The sequence below is a fragment of the Dermacentor variabilis genome, chromosome 2 (assembly GCF_050947875.1).
Source record: "Dermacentor variabilis isolate Ectoservices chromosome 2, ASM5094787v1, whole genome shotgun sequence".
NCBI lineage: Eukaryota > Metazoa > Arthropoda > Arachnida > Ixodida > Ixodidae > Dermacentor > Dermacentor variabilis.
In genome coordinates, this window is record NC_134569.1 from 196,961,925 (window position 1) to 196,985,788 (window position 23,864).

Sequence of the window (23,864 nt, forward strand, 5' to 3'; positions counted from 1 at the left end):
TCATTGCGTCGTCGAATGCCTATCACTGGAAATGCAGTTGGCTTGGTTGTTTATATTATTTTCTCTATTTCTTCTCTCTTTTTTTGCTGCGCGAGGTAATTATTGCTTATTTCTTTTCAGCTTCGCGACAGAACGAAGCTAGATGTAACGGAGTGGCGAAAGCCGCTGCGGCCGTGAAGTCAGCAGCAACAACAGGAAACGTGAGGTTCTAGAGTCAAGGAGGCCACACGCATGCGCTTGCCACCTTGCGGCAGAGAAATTGCAGTATAAAACGCTCGACCATGCCACAGCGCCTCAGTCCGAACTGTCAGTACTTCCACACTGCCGGGCAAGCTTTGAGCAGGATAAAGCTGCAATAGCTCGTCTTGGAAGCAAGAGTCTGCAGATCTCTGCGCGCACCTTTCAGTGTCCGAAAGGTTCCCTCGCACTACCAGTCATAATGCATTCGACTTCAGCTCTCCTCGCGCAGGTAAGTGCATTAAGCTCGATTTTACTTTGTGCGCCTATGGTCAAGGCAGGTGCGCAAGCGCATACATCTTTTATTTGCTCATTGAGAGAGCACCCCTAGTGTGCGGAGCCGTGCACCTACCAATTCATGTGTACATGTTCACAGCTCCACCCTGGAGCTCGCAGCGTCAAAGTGGAACAAGATTTAACCTACGTTGCCTGCCGGTTGCTCTGATAGCGTGCAAGATGTGGCGTTTCGCTGATTATAATGTATTAACTACTTTCAGAGAGCGTGCAATCGCTGTGCAGCAGAGAGCGTTTTTTACGTCTCGTCGACATCACGGAATTTAGACATTATTTTATATTTTATCCGCAATCGGGAACTAATGGCAAGTCACTACTTCTGGCACTTCCTTTTCTAAGCGAATAATTTTGCTACGGTCAGCCAGAAGAGGCAAAAGTAATGCCCCGATATAAGGCAAGGGTATTTTACCAATTACTAGCGTTCTCCAAGCGGACGGTGCTAGTATTCATAAAAATCTAAATAAAAAGCCAATTGCGTAGCCGGAAGTACGAGTATAAGTGACCAGTCTTTTTTTACTAAAATTGAAAAGAGGATTAGATCTAGAAGCAATGGCCCATGCTATACGTGGCAAAAAACTTATGCATAGCGCATCTCTAATCTTCTGTAAACATTGGCAAGGGGGAATCTGTACACTAAACGCAGAAAATAATTTTCCTTGCTCTACAAGGACACATGACAAGAACATATTTGGCAAGAAGTGTGTGCATACGCCCCGTGGTGCAGATACGGTGGTGTGGGATATCCACCACCATAAATGCAACCATGTCACATGCATACTATTGAAGCACATGGTGGGTAGTTTTGCTACAGCGTATAGCAAAGTAGCAGCACCTTCTACCACTAAACCCATATGTCATAAACGCTTCTTCTGTGATAGCAAATTAGTGGACACTCCTGGCGGATAAACGCCATCGTAGTGGCCGTCGCAGTGACTGATCGTAGAAGTACAAGTGCGCTGACACCGCGGCCATGCGTGGTGAAGCGAGAAGGACGGTTGCTTCGTGGGGCATCCCCTTCTCGAGCCCGGACGGCAGGAAGACGGGGAGGGTGCATGACGACTTGCCTCGCCCGCAAGGAGGGAGCAGGCAGACGTGCACGCGTTAGTCGTGGAGGCGGTAAGGGCGACAGAGTTACGCGCGTCTTCACTTCTCCTCTGGCGGCCGCTGCGCACAGCGCCATTCGCGCGTCGCATCTTGCAGGTAGTCTGCGGTTGGTTTGAAGGCTAGCTGACAGCTTGGCATGCGCCGTGTTCTCGCGAGCCCGATTCGCTTGGAAGCGAAAGGCATCCATGAAGTGTAATTTGCTCACCGTTGCTGCCGCTCTTGAGGACGCCAGGATTCTGGAAACCAGTGTCAGCGATCATCGACTCGTGTTTGCTTGAAGGCGCGTGACACCTTGCACGTTAATTTAGTTCTTAAGCGAACCTTTATCGCAGCTTATACAGCTAAAACTCCATTAACATTACTGCAGATAGCTGTCTCATAATTTGCTATCGCAAGAAATGCTTCGCCTTTAGGGCTAAATTGACATGGTTGTTTTCTATCTCTCGCGTGAAAGTTGCGCGATCCAAACTAAGAATCTCTGGTACAAAAGCGACATAAGGCTGTCACGGATGTACACTGCTCTTGGCGTTCTACGCTGACGAACGCAAGAGAAACCGTGACAAACTGTCGAGAAGATGGCAACGCCCGCCAATGTGAGTCTCATCAGCTTAGGATCAATTTTGTCGCTCTGTTTTACTTTTGGGGTCATTTATTTCCAAACGAGTTTTGCATTTCCTTTAGATTTGTGAGCTTAACAGCATGGTGTAAGTGACTTGGTGTAAGTGCTCAGCATGGTGTAAGTGTTCATTTCGTTATGTCTTCGTTATTAGCCCGCTGCAAGCTTCACAAGAGGGGCAGCAGATGATCTTCCAGATGGATGAGAGGAACTACGTTAAGTTTTGCACACCCCGCTATTTCCGAGGCATACGGCCCCATATTCTTGCTTGCGCCCTTCCTCTCATATAGATGGCGCCATAACCTACACCTGCTTAGTATGCCTGTATAGCAGGCGTGACTATCGATGCACCCTTAAGTTGCTGAAACACAAGATGACATATGAAGCATAGACAAAAATCAGGATGTCTGCGGCAAGGCGAAGGGTGGTCTGCGCATCGCGTGCCATGTGATAAAAAAGCGATTCGTGGTTGTTTTACATCAGTATATATTAAGTCAGGACAGTTGGAGAGAGGCCACAAAAGGAGTAAACTGCAAGTGCAAAATTACGAAGCCACTGTGGCCACGGATAGGCTTGACACAGTGACGCGATCGTTTAACCAATATCGAACGGCGGTGGAATTATTCTCATATTTATGCGCATTTACTTGTCTATCACTTTCTACTAATTTACATTCCTATGACTTATACCGCTTTCGCTAGCGTTAACAATCCGCTTGGCTAAACTAATTAAAAGGGATTGTTAGCGCCACGTTGTGCAGCATACCTAATGGTAACTTGATAGGAACTGATCTGCGATTTTTCAGGTACTCGTGGTTTCCATGGTTTCCATGACTCTGGGCGGCGGTCAGTTTGGATTTGGCAGCGGATTTGGTGGTGGACTTGGCGGTGGACTTGGTGGCGCCTATGGCACTTCCTATGGCGCCACATTCGCACAGCAAGCACAGTATTACGTGAGTACCTCCAGGCGTATATAAAGTACAATACCGTCGTTTCTTCGTCGCTGTGAGGCCACACGCACTAGAAAAGAGTTGGTGTATAGCACTAGCTTCTACCAAAAGGTGACATACAACGTGTTGGCTAAATGAGGCAGGTGGTTTGTGCGGTACCTCTTTCCTATGCTGAATTATGTCGCGATATGTATTCGCCCTTTCTGCAGGAAACCATGTGCCCTTGCTGCGATGAAATACTAGTCCTCGCGCAAGAAGTTGCAATTAACTTTCTTGAATCGGCAGTTATGTATAAATTTTTTTGAGGACGTGAAACTGTTCGCTGGACCTTCAGTTTAACATTGTGTGCTTGGTTTTCATTAGAAGGTTACACTGATTCTTCAAGCAGTGCTGATTAAAAAAAAACATTCCAAGGGTTAACAGCATAGCGAGGAACGAAACATCACATAAGATGATGTTGCACAGCTAATCTCGTGACGAGAATTAACCTCGGCATGCACCCGTTGCGTAAAGAGAAGAAAGTTCTGATCAGGCATTGCTCTGTTAAGTCCAGTAAAATGACAAACGTTGTCACTTCCAAAAAAGAAACGCAAAATAATCTCCATGTTGACTTCCCTAAAAGGTGGCATAACTGTCATTAATGATCTCCCAAGCTCTGCAGCCTGCGATTAGCCGTACAGTCGACATGTGAACACTCTGCCTTCTGTAAGGAATTAATGAAACCACAATGCGGTTTCACGGTCTGAGAAGAGTTGCCGCTGCAGCAATTGTAAGGTTTCAAAAGGGAAAGACTTATGCATGTGCCGTTTTTCTAAGCTGGGCGTTGATGACGGTCTAATTTTGTAATAAACATCAGCTGATGTTTTGCGAAACAGTGGTTAGTTGCGTTTCCACCTGACATGCTTCGTACCCGCCCTCATAGGACCACCGTTGCTAATCATTTTCTATGTGGAAAGACAATTACAAGCATCATGTGTTTTGTGGGAAACACAGGTAATCAAGAAAAAAACAGAGGCAGGAAGGTCGTGAACATCATTCAACATCAGGAACTGACGTTGAATTTCCCGTCCTTCGCATGTAGAATACCTGTGAATTTTTTTGGAAATTCGTAATCAACCTGCAAGCTAAAAATGTGTGTATATTTTGTACCTGCAATGCCTAACAATTCTTGTTACTATATCTCGAGAAATAATAAATCATGCTGGGTTAAAATTAGGTTCACTGCGCCGCGATAGAAAGTTTCTTTCAGAAAGGTGCCTAGCAGCAAGCAACGCCTTCGAGCTTGAAACCGCATTTTTCGAAGAAGAATGGTGCACAAATGAAACCTTTGATACAAATGACATTGATCATCACATTATATTTGTGCTAAGCTATAGCCATGTCGCACTCATCTCAAATCTCTGAACGCAGCCAGCGCAAGCGTACAGCTTCGGCTACAACAACGTCGACCAGTACGGCACCAGGTCCTACCGCAAAGAACAGGGCGACGCCTCTAACACCAAGACGGGCATGTACGGCTACTCGGACGCCAACGGCATCTTCCGCCAGGTGAAGTACATCGCTGATGCTGGCGGATTCCGCGCAAAGATTGACACCAACGAGCCCGGAACCGCCCCTGGAGCCAGTGCGGACGCGGTCTACAATGCCAACCCTCTCCCCGCTGGCCCGCAGTACCGAATCATTGGTGGATCCTCCCTCTTCTCCTCTCCGTACACGAGCGCCTCCACTTCTGGCTTCGGTTACGGCCGTCCTTGGTCTGGATAGTCAAGTGCGTGACGAAGGGAAGTGTTTGTTGAATATTTGACCCCGCTTCTGACGATGTTCCCTTGTCGAAGGAACAGGCTAGCCAGCCGTTGTCAGAAGCCGTGGCGTTTCTTATGAACTCTACAATTACGACTGTATACATGCAGGTTAACGAATCTTAACTGCGAATAAAAGTTTGCTTCAGCGCTCTTCAACTGATCCTCCTCGTTTTCTTTTCGGGACAATTAAGGTATCTGTGCGGACTCTGGGAAGCTCGCGGAAGCTCGCAGGGCGTTGCGACTTGCAAGAACCGAAAACGGCGTCAGACATTCGCAGTCTCTCGGGATTGTGTCTGTAATTTCACCATTTCAATAGGCCTTCTGCATGCCTACCTCATAGCTGTACGTCACTGGTTCACAAGGACGTAGAATTCGCGTGAACTACATGTGGTACTTCGCATTCCGCCAACTATACTTTCTGCTCACATCCAATTCACGTTCGTGCAATTTCGATCACAAGGGTACAACTGAGCATACCACACTGATGTTAGTGGTGCAGATGACACTACGCTCGTGAAGCTGCATGGCGAATTACAGAAATGCATCGCCTGCAGAATCTCTACCTTTGCTAAGGCTGAGTGCAACCTTAGGATCACCTAGTTGGAATGCCTTGAGGTGCCACTCACAAGTTCGGAACATATTGGTACGGCAGGAAATTCAGGATAATCATTGTCGACCACTGTCTGGCTTGGTTTTACTAGACCGTTCTAGTAGTCAGTAACCTCGCTGGTCGTTGCGACTTGAAGAACAGGACTTCTTACATACAAGAGTAGTTTCACGTACAAGAAATAGCTGTTTATATTTCCTGCGCATTCGGTACCTGGAATGCAAAGGGTTTAGTCAACCTGTCGATAAAACGCACGCCCGATGCTATCGTCACTGGCTAAGACCGCTCCATCGCTTTCAATGGATTATATGCGGTTTGGCAGGCGTGCGTTCTTTGGAGTACCAGTACTCTTCTTGTAGACATCGGTTCCATACCAGTCCCCTCTCACGTGCCCAAGTGCACCTCGATAAGGCTCTTCAGCTAATATCTCAAGTTTCTTTTTAGGTTGCGCAGACAAGTTTTGACAATGTCTCGGCTCCATGCAATGAAGGGCCATCAGTATAGATGCCAGCGCTTTCAGCAACATTCAACATAACGCTTTTTATCGAACCTTAGCTAATGAATGTTCGACAGCTTTCATTATATTACTCTCTTTCACTAATTTCCATTCGTTCCATAAGTCGAAGGTGACCTCAAGGGCCTGAGCATGGCACTCCGCCTTCTCCTCGAGGTGACTCCGTTTCTGCCGAAAGGCGCGGTCCTGCGTGACTTGCGCGGGGCACTACGCTGCTTCCTGGAGAAGTGCCGCGGCTCCTCTTTAATGCGGTAGATGTGCAGCGAATTCGCCGTACTCGCGCGGAAACGTGTCAGGGTCTGATTGCAGAGTTTGCTTCAGTGCATCCCGGCGTGCTCGGCAGCGTCATTGCCGGATATATATATATATATATATATATATATATATATATATATATATATATATATATATATATATATATATATATGTATATATATATATACACCAAGCGATGCTGCAGCACTTTTTACAACATGTACGTGGGCGCGTACGTAGGCTGCATGTTAGACAGTAGTCAACATATCCAGGACCCAAGTCGGTGAGGCACAGCGAACACCTTTAAATGCGGTCTCACTGCCATCGGGGCATATCAGCAAATGTTACCACACCTGCTGGCTAATTTTGCTATAGCAATGCTATGAATGCTAGCTATGCAATGCATAAGCTCATTAGAAGTTCGTTAGGAAGACAGTTCATTCCCGCTAGAAAAACACTCATCAAGAATGCAGCAGAAATACGGTGGCCAATATCTTTTAGAATGACAGTATATATATATATATATATATATATATATATATATATATATATATATATATATATATATATATTATTACGATATTATTAGTAGATACCCGAGAGACAAGCCGCCGCGAGAACGACGACGAAGTCGGTCCGTGCCCATTGCGCGCGAAAATGTCCGCCTGGTGCTCTGGCTCCAGTCCTGTGTAAATGGCTTGTAAATAGCCCCTTCCGTCTGTGTCTTTTTACACGTAACATTCTGGTGGAGGTGAGCGATCCCGGTCCTCGCCACGGAACTCCGGAGGGGTCGGTACATCGAGCTTGTCACCATGCCTCCCGGTGACGGGACCACCTCTGCAATGGCTTCGGCTTGTCCGACTGCTCCCGTCCTCACGGTTGCCCAACATCGCGACCATGGTGTGTTCTCTGGCCTGGAGGAGACAGGACGTTGACGAATGGATCAAGCTATATGAACATGCCAGCGCTAATAACAGGTGGGACCCGACCATTATGCTCGCCAATGTTATCTTTTATCTCGGCGGCAGCCCACGCGTCTGGCACCAGACGCATGACGACGAGATAACCAGTTGGGATAATTTCAAAGAAAAGCTCACGGAACTGTTCGGCGACCCCATTGGCCGCAAGGTTGCCGCGAGAAAGGCTTTCGCGTCTCGTGATCAGACATCTACAGAGCCGTACGTTTCATACAACCTCGACGTCTTGGCTCTATGCTGCAAAGCTGACGACGCTATGTCTGAAGCTGATAAACTCTCACATGTCCTAAAAGGCATCGCCGACGACGCTTTCAATTTGCTTCTTTTCAGCAACGTCTCAACAATCGACGCCATCATTAAAGAATGCCGTCGCCTTGAACAGGCTAAGAGCCGTCGTATCACACACCACATCACGCCGCTACCCAACACTGCTGTTACGTCGACATGTGAGGGTCGACCACGTCAGGCTACCACCTGTGACGACGTCACCCGTATTGTTCACCGCGAGCTCGAGGCCGCTTGTTCGCTAGCTTTCGCCGCGACGCCTCCCGATCCGCCAGCAACCACGATTGCGATGATTCAGGCCGTAGTGAGACAGGAATTTGAGAACATGGGTCTGAACTCCGTTTGTACAACGTCTCAATCCAACGTGCCCCAGTTCTCTACCAGCCCTCATCGTCCCCGGCAGTACTTTTCCACCAGATCTCGCCGCAACCCGTCCGAATGGCGTACCCCTGATGACACGCCGATCTACTTCCACTGCTGTCGCATCGGCCACGTCGCTCGTCACTGCCCTAACCAATGGCCACCACCTCCTCGGACATACGCCGCCACTTATTCCCGCTCTTTTGGACCTTCTGTTCCCTATGCCCCCCGCCATGAACCCATTGCCGCAGATGCACCTGCACCGAACCTTCGCTACAGCCGCTCTCCCTCACCTCGACGCCATCAGTCTCGTTCGCCCCAACCCCGTCGCTTCTCTCCGTCATCTATTGCTTCCCGCATCCAGCCGGAAAACTAAGCACCGCAGCGTCTGGAGGTGAAGCTGCGTTGTCCACCTTGCCCTCAAATCCTCTGCTCACGTTACACACGAACCAAAACCTTCTTGACGTTGACGTTGATGGCTATCCTGTCACTGCACCCATGGATACAGCTGCGCATCTTTATATTGTGAGTGCTGCCTTCCGACGACGACTGAACAAGCTCCTAACTCCAGCGTCGGCACGCGTCGTCCGCGTTGCGGATGGTGGTACTGTGTCTATCATCGGCATGTGTACGGCACATGTCAGCATCGCCGGCAGCCACACTTCTGTCCTCTTCACCGTGATTGCTCATTGCCCCTACGACCTAATTCTCGCCCTCGATTTTCTCTCCGCGCATTCTGCTCTTATTGGCTGCTCTTCCAGTACCCTTCGCCTTGAGTTGCCGATTTTTGCAGAGCCTTCTGACACACCCCAGTGCCGCCTACGCTCCACTGGCTTTATTAGCCTGCCGCCAAAATCAGTAGCCTTTATGGAACTCTGGTCTTCCCCACCAGTTCCTTATGGCGAGTACCTCGTCACTCCTCAGCCCGACATTCCACTACATTATGACGTTACCGTGACTCACACTATACTTACTATTACGGCGAACCGCACTCGCATACCTATCTTTGACTTTGGATTGGCAAAGCAAATTCTACCACAAGATATTTGCCTTACCAACGTTGATTGTCTCGGCGACCATCATGTGGCAGCGTTATCAAACGATGGTTCTTGCGAGCTTCGCAGGCCCCTCGCGCCGGCCTCGGGCGCCGATCCCAACATAAAGAAAATGGTTGCGACGAACCTGTACTCCGCGCAGGCTGAAGACCTTTGCCAAGTATCATCGTCCAACCGAGATATTTTCGACTTCGACGATCGCTCTTTAGGCCTGACGCTCGCGGTCAAGCATCGGATTCGTACTGGCGATGCTGCGCCTATTCACCGACGGCCGGACCGAGTTATTTCGTCGGAACGCCGAGTAATTCAGAGTGAAGTGTACAAAATGCTAGAGAAACATCATTGAGCCTTCTTCAAGTCCCGGGACGTCACCTGTGGTGTTGGCTAAGAAGAAGGACGGCACATGGCGCTTCTGTGTAGACTACCGTCATCTGAACAACATTAACTAAGAAGGATGTCTACCCGCTCCCACGTATAGACGATGTGCTTGACTGCCTGGACGGTTCCAGCTATTTCTCGTCTATTGATCTGCGTTCTGGATACTCGCAGATTTCTGTTGACAATATGGACAGAGAGAAAACCGCGTTCATCACACCTGATGGCCTATATCAATTTAAAGTAACGCCGTTTGGATTATGCAACGCCCCTGCCACCTTTGAGGGTATGATGGACTCCTTGCTTCAAGGTTTCAAATGGTCCACATGCCTCTGCTACCTCGACGACGTCATCGTCTTCTCGCCATCGTTCGACACTCACCTTGAGCGTCTAACAACCATACTTGATGCATTTCGCAAGGCGAAGCTGCAACTTAACGCGTCCTAATGTCGTTTTGGCCACCGTGAACTTACTCTTCTGGGCCATCTCGTTGACCCTTCCGGAGTACAGCCTGATCCCGACAAAACTCGCGCTGTCCGAGATTTTCCGGTTCCGAAGACAGCCGCAGACATCCGAAGTTTTGTAGGACTATGCTTGTACTTTCGTCGTTTTGTTCCAGATTTTGCGACAATTGCTAGACCCCTCACTAATCTTTTGAACAACGGCGTACAATTCTCGTGGAGCAGGCACTTCAGAAGCCGCCGCCTTCTCTCGTCTCGTCACCCTTCTAACATCACCACCCATTCTCGCCCACTTCGACCCTGATGCCCCTATAGAATTGCGTACAGATGCCAGCGGTCACGGTGGAGGTGCCGTCTTAGCTCAGCGTCAGCGGGGCCAGGTTCGCGTTATTGCGTATCCGAGCCGCCTCCTAGCACCATTGGAGCGCAACTATTCCATCACGGAACGAGAGTGCCTTCCTGTTGTCTGGGCGGTTGCGAAGTTCCGTCCTTACCTTTACGGTCGCCCTTTTTCCGTAGTCACTGACCATCACGCTCTCTGCTGGCTCTCATCGCTCAAAGATCCCTCAGGCCGGCTTGGTCAATGGGTTTTGAGGCTACAAGATTTTCATATTCAGTGGTCTACAAATCTGGCCGCCTGCACCAAGACGCTGACAGCTTGTCGCATTACCCTGTTGACGATCCTGACTCCTCCGATAGTACCAGTGCTACTTGCGTATTCTCTGTATCACAGCTGCTTCATTTCGCCGACGAGCAACGTCGTGATGCCTACATCAGAGCACTCATCGACCGTTTGGAACACTCTCCGGCCGATGCCACTCTACGCCTCGTCGTCCTCCACGACAGTACTCTGTACCGTCGCAACGTTCTTCCGGACGGCTCCGAGTTCCTACTTGTCATACCTAAACACCTCCGCTCAACCGTTCTAGAAGAGCTTCACGACGCATCACGAAACAAGTGGGTTGCAGTCGCGGCTGACTACGCGACCCGCTACGCCGTAACCCGCGCTCTTCCGACCAGTTGCGCAACTGACGTTGCGGACTTCCTCCTACATGATATCCTTTTGATGCATGGTGCTCCGCGTCAATTGCTAACAGACCATGGCCGTGCGTTCTTAGCCAAAGTCATTGACGACATCATGCGGGCCTGCTCAATTCAGCATAAATTTACTACCTCCTACCACCCTCAAACGAACGGCCTCACTGAGCGTTTGAACCGCACCCTTACAGACATGCTATCCGAATACATTTCAGACAACCTGGCTTTACCCTACATTACCTTTGCATAAAACTCTTCCCGTCTCGAAATTGCCGGCTATTACCCGTTTTACCTCTTGTATGGCCGCGAACCGACGCTACTACTACAAACCGTGCTTCCGTCCACCGTAGCTCCAACTAGCGCTTATGCCCGTGATGCAATCGCACGTGCTGACAATGCTCGTCAACTTGTGCGCGTTCGTCTGCAAATCTCTCAAGACAAACAGAAGCGACGCTACGACCTCCGTCACCGTGATGTCCATTTTGCTCCCGGCACCCTCGTGTTGCTTTGGTCACCATCGCGGAAAGTTGGCCTTTGTGAGAAACTGCTTTCCTGTTATACCGGCCCATATTGCGTGCTCCGCCAAGTGACCGATGTCACCTATGAAATTGTTCTAGCCACGCCCGCTACGTCCTCCGGTGGGACACCCAGTGACATTGTCCACGTCACCCGACTCAAGCCCTAAAACTCTCCACGTGCCTTGGCTATTTAACAGCACCGTGACGGCGCTTTGCCGCCGGGGGGTAGTATTACGATATTATCAGTAGGTACGCGAGAGACAAGCCGCCGCGAGAACGACAACGAAGTTGGCCTGAACCCTTGGCGTGAGAAAATGGCGGCCTGGTGCTCTGGCTCCAGTCCAGTGTAAATAGCTGGTAAATAGCCTCTTCCGTCTGTGTCTTTCTACACGTAACAACACACACACACACACACACACATATACATATATATATATATATATATATATATATATATATATATATATATATATATATATATATATCAAGCGAAGGTGCGGCACTTTCTACAAGATGCACCTAGGTCTCTACATAAAGAGCATGTTAGACGTTACTCAACAAAAGAAAGATAACAAAAAAATGATGGGGCATATTATAGCTGCTTTGAACGCACAACGTGGTTAAATGAAAGAAAGACATAGCATCCGTCTGGTTACTGATTTGATATTTTCCTTTCATTCAATCTCGCAACTAATCATTGAGGGGGTGGGGGTTGTTCTTGAGGTGTAGGGTCGTAGTTTTGAAGTGAGTGCATGTGTAAAATGCATGGAACAAAGCACATAAAAACAACAAAACGTCGCAATCAACCACAGAAAGACACACTGTATCACTTGCTGCAGCATGATTTGGAGATGTTATAGCTAGTTCTGCAAAAAATTATGTTCACACAATGTTGTTGAGGAACCACTGTGGGGTCTTTGGGTGCAGCAGTAACTAAAGTACGCAGAAGTTGCTCTTGGCTGTGCCAACATGCAGCGTGCATCAGCTGGGGTGTGTTTACATGTTGTGAACTACTTCGGCTGTATCGATTTCCACTCGGCAAATGACAGGAGTGCCTGATTACTTAGCGTGGAAATGAGCATAGGAGTGCTCGTGTAATGGCAACCCAGTGCATGGCCGAGACATCCAAGTGTCGATCACTATAGAATATTTGCGTCACTTACCGGCGTAGTTCTCGTATATTTCTAGCCTGCTATGTCATGCCTGTGTTGGCCTCTGGTATGAAGGCATAAATGCCAATGAAGAAATACACCACAGCATGTCTCATGTATTTTTATCCTTTACACCAGAGAGCTTCTTTCAGAGGGAGGGCACAAGTTGAAAAGGAAATGTATAATAGCTAGATGAACAATACTTGCATAAACAATTCAATAAATAAGCATGGCGACTGCTATTCCGTGTCATCAAAGAGCGTTCGTTGTCATGCAAGCATAATGGGCGTTGGTTGACACACGTCCCATTTTGGAATGTGGTATTCCTCACTGATTTTGTTACAGCAGTCGGTCGCCAAAGGTGAACAAAATAGATAAACGAATTAAATCCGACGAACAGTTTGCCGTGTAAGTGCATTGTCAAGTGGGACGAGCACACTGACCCTTGAGTGAATTATGGTGCTCTCCTAGACGCATGCTGAGGCACCGGCCAGTTTGCATGCGTAACGTGCATTTGACCAAATATACACGTGATCAATAGAATAGACTACACCACCCCTTGAGGACACAAGATCAGTTTTGGGTATGTTTAACTAAGCCAGCCTCCATGGCCTGGGTACCCTTTTAAATAACATGTGGACTCCTAAGCACATATACTTTCAGCAAAGATAAAGTAGGCAGTCTATCCACAACGATTAACAACTGAATTAAGAAACGCAAAAAGGCAAGTGAGGCTTCCTTCGTTAAAGATACGGCTAAATTTGTCTAGTGTGTGTCAGAGGCTGTGTACGAAATTCCTTTCATATGTGCTCAAATGTACATAGGGTAGACTGGCCGGTGCCTAAATATGTAGTTATGAGATCACCATATTTAACTCAACATACCAGTATGCTCGTCCCACTTGGCCATGCATTGCTGCTATGGGGCTTCAGGCCTGAATAAGATCGATAATGTATTTTAACCCACGGTTGAAAATTGCCAGGAAGAATCAGCCACGCATACCACATATATAAGAAGATGTGTGAGCCGGTCCCCATTATCAATGCATGAGGAAAGACGTCATTTCTAGATGACAAGAGATAGAAATAAGCCTGAGCCTATTTACTTACTTTTTCAATGCAAATACCGTTTATCGTGATTCCATACCTTTGTATTACAACTTCTGCCTTCCTTCTCAAATAGTGCACAATACAAGTGCACATCCAGGGATATTGTTTTTAAATCATTCCATCAACTAAAACAGTCAGTTGTTAGCCGAGGTGACGTTGTAGGTCTTCCTTCCTTCACTGTGTAAATTTTGTCATGAAAAGTTACATGAACCGACCGACATACTCAAACCAACAATGAAAGTTTCACCTAGCGGACACGGCTGGTTCTCAGAAATGCAGAAAAACACTAATGAATGTCTGTTGGCATCCTGTACTGCGTGCAAGCACACTTCGACATTGCTGCAGTAGACATAGGCACACAAGTGCTACAGTGCCTACCTGCATGAATGGGGGTAGCTTGCAAAGAATATAAACAAAGGGCGAGAAAACACAGCAAGTATACCAGCAAGCACCTCACTACTGAAGTAACTACAACACAGCACAATTCGAGCTCATCTATTATGTATTTGCCAGTGGCAGGTATTATAAGAACAAGACAGAAATAATTGTAACCATCAATGTTGGACCATCGTATTCATGCTGCATGCTAAGTCATATTACACCTAAATGGCGCACTACACTTCCAATTCCTTTAGATTGGACAAAAACTGCACATGCCTGTAGCATAAGTTTTAGAAAGAAAAATATTGGAAGTATATGCTACATCATAGGAAACAGTTTCAAACAAATAAAACCAAAATTAAGTGAGAGATATACTGCGTAATCAGCGAAAATATAATTTACTTGCAGCCAAGCCAGTGATGCGAGAAAAAATGCTAAACGTCAAGACATGTGAGCTCAGTTTTATACAGAACACGATTATGTGTGCATGATGCCTACGAACAAAAATATGCAGCTAGTGGAATGAAGTTCCATAAATATTTGGCCTACTAAGGATAGCAAATTACCACATTTTAGATCACGTACATTTAATGAATACATGAAATGTCCATCCAGATTACACGCCGTGGTGCTGCAGCTATGGCCACGATTTAGTATGTGGCCATTATTATGGGTCACGGCTTCATGCCTACAAAAATAATAATGTTCTCACTTATAGCTGTGGCACAATAAGACTGTCATGTTGTGAACACATGCAAGAAGAATGTAAAAACAGTCACGAAAAAAATGCCAGCACTAGTGCAAAGTGGCAACAGAGCACAAATCGAAGTCAATGATGAATCTCATGATAACAGGGACGCCATTGCTTCAACACAACAAAATTTTTAACACGCACGCAGGAGCAGCAGCGCGTTACACGAAACTTTTGTTTACATAACTATTCTAGAGTTTCTTTGATAGCTTAGTTTAAGCAACTTTCCCCTGTCGTGTCTAGTTACATCAAAGTTGTGGCAACTACCCATGTCAAGCTGTGATTGCTTACATTTTTTCCCTAATACTGCACGTAAACCGAAAACCTTGTAAGCAGAGAATCATTTATACTCGTGAAAACGTCGTTCCAGTTGGAACAGGTCAAGGGGCAGATGAGCCGTTGTCATGCGATTTCAGCAGAAAAGCGGGAGCTCACGCATAGGCCAGCATGATGAACACGACTGTTTCCGTATGTAATCTTTCCCGTAAGAAAACGCTTTTCAATAGGGTTTTTAGCAGCGCTACGGAAAGTACGGCATGCGGTACGATATTACCGTTGCGTCTTACCGTACCGCGTTGACCGAAAACATTTTAGGTGTGCAGGTTGCTCGACACGGAACGGTAATATGACTGTGATGATCGTGTGTAATGCAAATTAAAGGTGCTTCGTGCCGAGACCAAGATAGTTAGCTTATATATATGTATTTATATGTATACATATATGAAAAACGTCTATAAGTCTTTAACTAGCAGCATTTAATTTTGCTGTCAAGCCCAAATCTTGTTTTATAGGTGCGTGCATGCGCCCGTGGTTAGCCGGTTGGAAGTTGGGTCACTGCGACAGCTGACTGTACGTGGTTAGGCTTCTGAAAGACCGCGTTGCAAGTCTGCGTTGTTTTGGCGGTTTTCTCTTTGGCCAAGTTGACTACGTGCATATGTCACGTCGCGGCCTGTTTAGCGACGATCTCCTACTGCGCTCTGTGTCTTACAGACAAATAGACGACATTTGCCTCCTACAACACGAGCTAGCGCCACGCCGTAATTTATACGACAGTGGTTTGCCGGATGCGGAGACGATGGACAGCGATAAGTTTTACCACTTGTTTCGCTTTCGAAAGATGGACTTGGCAGACCTTGCATCGGCTCTGCTGATTCTCGAAGAGGTCGTCACTGCCCAGCGCGTCCGGGTTCCAGGTAACGAGGCGCTCTGTACGACACTTCGACGCCTGACCTACCCCAACCGTTCGTGCGAGCTGGAGCTCTTGTTTCACAGGCACAGCTCTGTGCTGTCAAGCGTCGTGTCTTCATAGCCCATATGGAGCGCTACTTCGACCACCTGCTGGCTGACATGACCACGCACACGTGGCTAAACTTGCTGGCCGTCGAGAAATTCTCTGAGGTTAGTCGGCCTAGTAAAACTCCTTCAGGAATGAATCACGATGGAGTGTTGATACATGAGTCACATTTACGCAACCTTATTGGAAGGCGCCGGACACTCCATAAACAGGCGTGCATTAAGATGTTGGGTTGGGCATTGCCTAATGATTCATCATAATTACAGTATATCTATTGTGAAGTCAGTAAAGTTGCTTTTCTGCATTACATTCAACAGCTCGAAGTACATGCACATGTTAAGGGTTACGAGAAATGAAATGTTCTGTCGAGCGCGGCACGTTGGATGCGCCATCCAATACCTCGGCCTCACGGGCAGTCGACCGAAATCAAGCCCGGTCTGCATCGAAATTCTCGAGTGAGATTCGCTTTCTTGCGTTACTCGCTGCATGGAGCCCGTCACAACCGAGAAACTTGCAGTGCCTTCGGCAGAATGGTTGCAGCACATGGAAGTGAAGGGATGCAGGGGACTCATTACACCCAAAGTTCGATGCACGTTGCTTTTTATTTGTTACCACCGGACATGTTGGGCAAAACAAATGGTGACACCAATGTGCACGCTATGCGCAAAGGAAAAAATTTAAGCTTAATTTTCTTGAGGACCTCGCTAAAATAATTCAGTTGAGCTGTCTCACTTTGTCTGCTTCCATATTGAACACATCAGAGACGATCTACGTCCAAATGTGCTGGTTGCACATTAGAAAAATTGGGGAGGGAGGAAAGGGGGGTATGTTAGCATTGCAAGTGAGGAACTCACTTTGACAAGGTGTGCTCACTTTACCACCCTTAACTTTTATACAACAACATATCTTTTCAACCTCCTTCCTGTGCTCGATTTTCTGCTCTTATTCTTTTTCTCAGGCTGTCCATGCAAAGGGTGCCCCACTTGAAAATTGCTAGGCCTTCATTGATGGGACGGCAGGTCAGATTTGTCACCCAACGGTGGACCAGCAAGAGCAGTATTCAGGGCACAAGAGGCACCACGTGCAAAAATATCAAGCTGTGATGTGCCCAAACGGCATAGTTTGCCAATTGGATGGGCCTTTCAAAGGGCGACGTCATGATGCGGGTAAGTGCATGCAATCCAAGAGCTCAAGAAACTGTGTGCATGTAGTTGCAGAGTTAATTGAGCATCCGTGTTATTTTATTGGCAGTGTGCTTTCAGACATTGGCTACCAAATTTGCCAATCTTTTTATTTACTTGATGGCAAAGTAGCTGCTTTCACTTATGAATACTGAAAGCTCTGAACTAAGTTTGTTGGCATTTGAAGGACTCATTGGTTTTATTTCTGGCTTGTACACATCAGGCTTGCTGCACGACGCCACAGAAGTGCATATCTTCATGGTTGGAAACTTGACGCTTATGTTGTTGGGCTTACGGTTCAAATACGTGAGAGTTCATAAAACAGAGCCACTTTTCAGCCCAGGTGTCAAGAATAGTGCACGACTGTTGCATGAGAATTAGTGTGGCAACCACTGGCTTGAGACAACCTAAAATGTCAAGTGAAAATAGAAACAGGGAAATGGGCATCGAGTCGTGGCAAATTTAATGAAGGAAAACTTCATGTCTGCACGTCTGTCGTGCTTTCGCTGTAGCAATAAAGCTATCGCACAGCACGGTGAAGCAATGGGCCACTTTATTTCGGCTGGAATAAAACAGTTGTTGCAGTAACTGTGCTCTGGCAGACTTGCAGATTGACCATTCAAATATAGATGCGTCTTCTGCGTATTGACATCTTGACAAGCACAACAGTTGGTATCGAAACAACAGACCTGGCAAAATTCCACATGCGAAATGCAGTGTGTCTTCCAAACAAATCAAATAATGTTTATTATTTGCAAAGGTGGTACATACTGGGTGAAATATATGGAAGAAGATCCCATAGGTCATAGCTGTAAGGCGACCTGTTTTGAGGTGCATGAAGCGAGTGAACAAAAGTGAATACACATTAGCTATGACTACTGAGCACAGCTATTAAACATAATTCATATTCAACAAAATAGTAGCAGTAAACATGAGTACCATCAACTCAACCTTCTATTAGAAGCAGGTTAAGTTTTTTCTTAAATGTAACGTAGCATCTGCGTAGTTTTAAATCATTAAGCAGGTGATTCCAAATTATTTCAGCTGCCAATTGGGCTATGATTTCACTAGTTGCTGCATACTTCAGGTAGCAAAGGTTGTTATTCAAAGCATGCTATTGGAATCGTAAAGGCATACATTTCATATACATTAACTGGAATGAGGTTGTTTATATTCTTGAATGGCATGATAATTAGGTATATTGAACCATAAGTCATAGCCATAAGATTTAACCATAAGCATTCACAGAATGATTTAATGTTGCCGAAGGAGTGCAAGGGCGTTGGCATAGAAAGAACTGAAGGTGATTAAGTGGATTAACCAGATGCACACGTATTACACCAGGATGATACATAGTAAGTAAAATGACTGTGAATGAATGTGTAGTACATTGATAGTAACGTAGGGCGGCTATAGTATTGTCGCGCGTTTATTATAATTATTAGCCCATAGGTCATTCTTTGGTTTGTGCTAAATCAGTATAGAATATTTTAAGTTGGTGTCTAAAATAACACATAGGAAGGAACGTTACTTAAGAGCACATAATTTAAGTTGTTAGAATGTCATTGCTAGAGATTAGGCTGAAGTTTAAGAGGTAGAATTAAAGATCATAAATGTAGTTTTAGATTTATTAATCTGGAGAGTTGAGATTCCACCATTCTGTCAAGTTGTTGAGGTCAATAAGGTATGTAGTTTAGGAAAGAATTGATGAGTCTATTCCTACTATTGTCCTTTCATATGCATAGAGGATAGGTGTGGAGTTAAAGACAGTTGGCGATATCGCTAATGTAGATGAGAAAAAATTAATGCAGAACTTCCTCAGGTAGCTCCCTAAGTATGCGCAAGCATTGTGCCACTTGCTTATCTCCGCGCAGCCTGGTGTCATTATCAGCATTATGGAACTTCATCTCGCCAGTGTAAACTCTTACCAACTTTCATTGATTGTTCGCTGCACGTTTGATAGCGAACATAAGGCAGGATTAATTAAGATAGACATCATTACAGCACATAAACCCATGATCATTGGTGTTAATTACTCCACAAGAACCCTCAAACGTTTGTGGGAGTCAAACCGACGGCCTTTGGTGTTAATTAACTTATGGTTAATTTAGCAAAGGTGTTGAAAAGCCATCACTACATTTGCTGAGGGGGATATGCAATGTTTTATTGATGGTTTGGACCTTGTGTGGAGTTTCTTCGTTATTAAAACATATAATGTTCTGTGCTGTATGGGTGATTTGAGAGAGAGAGAGAGAGAGAAACTTTATTTGGTTGCTTCAAGGATTTAGCGTCTCGAGGTCTCGGTCGTCTTAGGCGCCGGCGACTTGGAGCCTCTTCCGGCAAGGGTGGGCCCCTATTCCAGGGCTCCACTGAGCCTAGCAACCTGACTAGCGTGCTGCACAAAGGCCCTTTTGGCCGTGAGCTCGCAGCTGGTAAGCCGACTCTCCCTTTGCTCCGCACTCGGGTTATTGTGTTGGTGGAAGGATTGATAGTGTTTACATTCTCATGTGACATGATATAGTGTGGGTGTGGCCCCGCGCCATGGGCAGGTGTCTCTGTAGTGTGTTGGTTACATTTTGTTTAGGATGTATAAATTTGGGAAGGAGTTTGTCTGCAATCTGCGCCAACTCGTTGCTTCCTCCTGCGTTAGAGCTTTGTGCGGTGGGGGATATTTGGCTCTCGTCCCTCTGTATAAGTTTAAGATTTCTGTGTATCCTCCTTCACAAGCCTGTGGGTGATACTCCGGGGCGTGCGACTGCTCTGCTCGGAACGTGGTCTCTCGAGCTAGGCTGTCTGCCCTTTCGTTTCCCTCTATGCCTGCGTGGGCCGGAATCCAGATTAACTTGTGCGTAACGTTCCTCTCGGCGAAGTTGGCTCCGCTAAGAATTCTGAGGGCGGCTTTGCTAATCCTGCCCCTCGTGTAATTTCTGCACGCTTCCTTCGAGTCTGTTAAGATGTTTAGAGGCCTGCCTGTCCTATATTCTTCTACTGCCGCCAGCGCCACGGCAATTTCTTCGGCCTCCGCTGTGTCGGCTGCCTTTGCCGTCGCACATGTGATCAGATTGCCGTCGCCGTCCAACACCACCGCCGTGGCCGTGCGCTTCCCTTCTCGCGGGTACGTGGCAGCATCCGTGTATACCGTGTTCTCTAGTAGCGCTAGTGTCTTTTCCACGTATTCGGCTCGCGCCTGCCTTCTGCTCTCGTGGAGGTTGAGGTCCATGTTCTTAGGAACTGGCCTAACGCTTATTGTTTTTCTTAAGCTATCGGGCACGTCTGCGTATCTATCTACGTGTCCGCTCGTGTCCCGTCCCAGCCTAGTCAGGAGCGCTCTCCCTGCAGGGGTGCTCTTGAGTCTGGCTTTTTGCGTTTCGAGCAGGGCTTCCGCCAGTTCACTGAAAGTGTTGCTGATGCCCAGTTGGAGCAGTTTTTCGTTTGACGTGTTTTTTGGCAGATGGAGAGCCGTCTTGTATGCTTTCCTTAGTATCGTGTCTGCCTGTTCCCTCTCTCCTTTGGTCATCGCGTGGTATGGTAGCGAGTAGATGACTCGGCTGACGACCAGGCTGCCTACGAGTTTGAGTGTGTCTTCCTCTTTCATGCCGTATCTTTTTTGGGAGACCCTGTTGACCATCCGGCCCACCTGCTCCGTCACTTTGCTCAGCAGGCTGATGGTGTGGCTGCATTTTCTGCTGCCCTGTAGCCCCATGCTCAGGATTCTGATCATATTCTTTTCCGTGATGTTTTGACCGTCAAGCGTTACTTCTAGTGTTGCTTGGTTGGGGTGTCTACCTACTCTAGGTAGTTCGGATTTTTCTGTGGAGCATACCAGTCCCCTCTCTCTGGTGTACTTTTCGACACAGCGCGCAGCCTCTTGTAGCTTCTCTTGTTTTTCTCCCAGTGAACCTTGCGTGACCCAAACCGTGACGTCGTCCGCGTACATAGCGTGTTGGATGCCCTGGATCTCGCCGAGTCGTTTTACCAGGCCGATCATCGCCACATTAAATAGCACGGGTGATATCACGGAGCCTTGGGGTGTGCCTTTACACGGTGTGGAGAAGGTGTCGCTTCTCAACTCCCCCAGCCCTACCGTTGCCGTTCTGTCGGTTAGGAAGTCCTTGACGTAGTCGTGTACTTTCCTTCCACAGTTGGTGTTGTTGAGGCCCTCCATTATGGCCGCGTGGCTGACGTTGTCGAAGGCGCCTTTGATGTCGAGCGCCATCATAATGTTTTCACCCGACTTGGGCATTGTGTCGAGTACCTCCTCTTTGAGTTGTAGGAGGACGTCCTGCGTCGATAGGTTGGCCCTGAAGCCATACATGCTGTCAGGGTACCACCTCCCGTTCTCCAGGTGCTGCTGGATCCTTCTGGTGACTATTCTCTCATACAGTTTTCCCAGGCACGACGTAAGCGAGATCGGCCTGAGATTCTCGATCTGTAGTTTCTTGCCCAGCTTGGGTATCATGACCACGACGGCGTGTTTCCATTCCGCCGGTACCTTCCCCTCTTGCCAGAGCGTGTTGAGGTACGACGTCAGCTGATCGACTGCCTCATCGCTTAGGTTTCTTATGAGCGAGTTTCGAATCTTGTCCGCTCCCGCCGCTGTATTCTTGGCCGCTCTCACGGCTTCGGTGACCTCCTCTCTCGTGGTGGGTCGGTCCATTTTCGGGTTTTCCTCACCGAGATAATCTCCTTTGTAACCTTCGATTTGGTCTTTCCCGTAGCATTTTTCTCGGACTTCTTTCAGGAGCTGCTCTTCGGAACCTTCGTACTGGTGGACCAGTCTTTGGATCGATTTGCCGCTTTCGGACTTGTTCTTGCTAAGGTCCATTAGGGCCTTGAGGATGCGCCACGTTTTGGCCGTACTTAGGGTCCCGTTCAGCGAGTTGCTAAACTGTTGCCACCCCTGTCTGGCCAGCTGCGCCGCGTACTCCTCTGTCTGTCTAGTGATGTCCGCTATCTTCTTCTTTAGCTTCTTATTTAGTTTTTGTCTTTTCCATCTCTTGGTGAGCCGGCGTCTAGCCTCCCAGAGCCTGAGGAGCCGCTTGTCTACCTCCGGTGTTTGTTCGGTTCTGTGCACTTCTTGCGTGTACATTTCCTGAATTTGCTTGAGTTGTTGGCTCCACTCTTCTACCGAGGTGATGTTACCCTTTAGCTATCGACAGTGTGCTCTAAAGGCGTCCCAATCCGTCAGCCTCTTGACATTGTCTGCCACCGTGCTGACTCTTATTATGTGGTGGTCGCTGCCTAGGTTCTCGAGCAGGTTTTCCCACTCTGCCTGCTTGGCGCCCCTGATAAAGGTTAGGTCGGGACACGTGTCTGGACTGACGCTGTTTCCCTGTCTAGTCGGCTGGTTTTCATCGGTTAGCAGCTCGCACCCGGTGTTTTCTGCCGCCGTGCAGATGCCTCGTCCCTTCTTGTCTTCCTTTTTATAGCCCCAGCGCGGGCTTTTAGCGTTAAAGTCTCCCGCTGTGATTAGGGTGTTTTGTCCCGCCAATTTCTTGGCCTCCGCGAAAAGTTTAATAAAGTTTCCTTTTGTCTGTTTAGGTGGACTGTACAAGTTTACTATGTAGGTACTTCTAGCCTTTCTTTTCTTTTTGGGAATCACCTCCGTGATCACGTGTTCTATCTGGGTGTCCTCGATTTCTTTATGCGCTATGGTTACTACTTCGTTACTTTGAGGGTCGCGGTGCGGCCACTCTCCTGGCACGTGTAGTCCCTAAGCGCGGGGTTATTATTGGTTTCCTGTAGCATGATTATATCTGGTGGATTTTCTCGCGTAGATATGAACTGTTGCAGGAGTCCTTGCTTGCGCTTGTACCCTCTGCAGTTCCACTGCCATACTTCTTGTTGGTTTTGTCCTGCCATGTTGCGTTGTTACTGTTGCTTGTACCTTGGGTTTCTGATCCGAATCTCCTGTCATTGTACAGCCTATCCCTGGCGTCATTAGTGGTTTTCTGCGTGTTTTGATTTTTGACGCAGTTACGGAAGCTCTCGTCCTGCAGAGCCATCTTTTGTTGCGTTTGTTGCATCTGATTTTGCATCTGTTGCATCTGGTTTTGCACGCTAGTCATGAAATTCCTGATTTCATCATTAAAGCTTTTCTCTTCTGTGTTTTGCTGCACTGGTGCCACGGGCTGCGGTGTTGGCGTTGGCGTTCTGATCGGCGTGTACCCCGCTCGTCTGAGCTCTTGCGTTTCTTTAATTAGGTCATCTGTCCTTTCTGAGTTGTCGCGTTTCTTCTCGGCTTAGCTCGAGTTCGCGTTTGAGACTTTTGTTTTCCTAACTTAGTTGCCTTTCGGTCGCTGTCTGCGTGTTGTTGTTGTCCCGAGTGCGGAGCAAAAAGTGTTTTGGGAGGCCCGGTCCCCCAGCCCACCTTAACGCCGCCGCCGCTCTTCTTTTGCTGTTTTTGCTGCTGCTGCTGGCCCATGCCGCCCAGGGGTGGATTATATCCGTCCCGGTTGGACCCTCGGCTCTGGCTCCGGCCCCGGCCGCAGCTTCAGCTCCGTGACCCGCTCTGGTAGGCATTGAAGCTTTCTTGACCGTGGTCCTGGCC